Genomic DNA, 1249 nt, shown 5'->3' with positions numbered 1-1249 from the left:
TAAGGCCTTTCGAGCCGCTGCTTGTGTGTGGCTTGAGGTCAAGGTCTGAGCGCGTTTCATTTTGCGTACGTAGCTAGCCCGTTGTCCCAGCATCCTTTGTTGAAAAGACTCTTCTTTCCTCCGCCGAATCATCACCGTTGTTGATGAGAAACATAGGGATACGTTGCTCGACTCTCAAGCGCGTTCCGTTTCCGGTCGTGACCACTTCGTCCTGGTTACTGCGTCTTCACGCAAAGTCCTGAAGGAGCAGTGTGTGTCCTCCAACTCTATTATTCTCCTTTTCCGTTTGTGTTCTAGTGCCGTATGTCTTTGGGGATCTGCTCGTCTGTTTCCACTTACAAACCTGTTGGGACTGTGTCGAATTTACAGACGGGTAGGAGTTTCCATCTGAACAGTATGGAGCCTTCAGATCGAGAGATGTGGACTGTGTCTCAATTTATTTAGGTTTTTCTTTTGGTGTTCTTAACAACGTATTAGAAATGTCCTTGTACAAGTCACGTGCTTTTCGGTTAAGCTTGCAAATATTTGCAGGGATTTGGAATAAATGTATTCCTCACATATATTTCTATCGGAGATGCAGAATGAGACCATTGCTTTGTAAAATGGTTTGCTAATTTCTTAAGAAGTTAAAGAATCTACATCTGACCTATTCCTCTCCACCGGCTTTGCCGCGAGGGATAATAAAAATATATGTCCACAAAATGACTTCTATAGGCATGTTCCTAGCAGCTGTGAACATCATAGTCCAAAACCGGAATCCACACAAACACCCATTAACGAGAGAAAGATGAACACACGGAGCGTACCGTGTAGTAGAAAGCTGGTCTAAGACAAAATACGTCAAACTGCCAGTCCCTGTGATGATGTGGACAGACCTCAAAAACACGCCGAGCGAAAGAAGCCACGCACAAAATGACACCTACTGTGAGACGCTGTTCATATGAATTTCTAAAATAGGAGAAAACAATCTATGGTGATAGCAATTTGAATAGCGATGGCCTCGCCAAGGGACGTGCCAGAAACGGCCTGGCCGGGCTCCGAGGCTACCGTCGGCATTATGGGAAGGTTCCGTATTTGACAGACGTGTGCGCCACGTGGGTGCCTGCACTGTCAACACTTATGGAACTGTATGCTCTATATCCGTGCATGGCACGGTTTGAAAAGCCTACCTTAATAAAACTAAGAACAAAATTCATGCCACAGCAGGGGAGAATGTGGGTTAATACGGATATCCAGGATGTAGCTGGGA

The sequence above is a fragment of the Pteropus vampyrus genome, unplaced genomic scaffold, assembly GCF_000151845.1.
Source record: "Pteropus vampyrus isolate Shadow unplaced genomic scaffold, Pvam_2.0 Scaffold604, whole genome shotgun sequence".
Classification (NCBI taxonomy): Eukaryota; Metazoa; Chordata; class Mammalia; order Chiroptera; family Pteropodidae; genus Pteropus; species Pteropus vampyrus.
Note: the sequence above shows the minus strand (reverse complement) of the source record.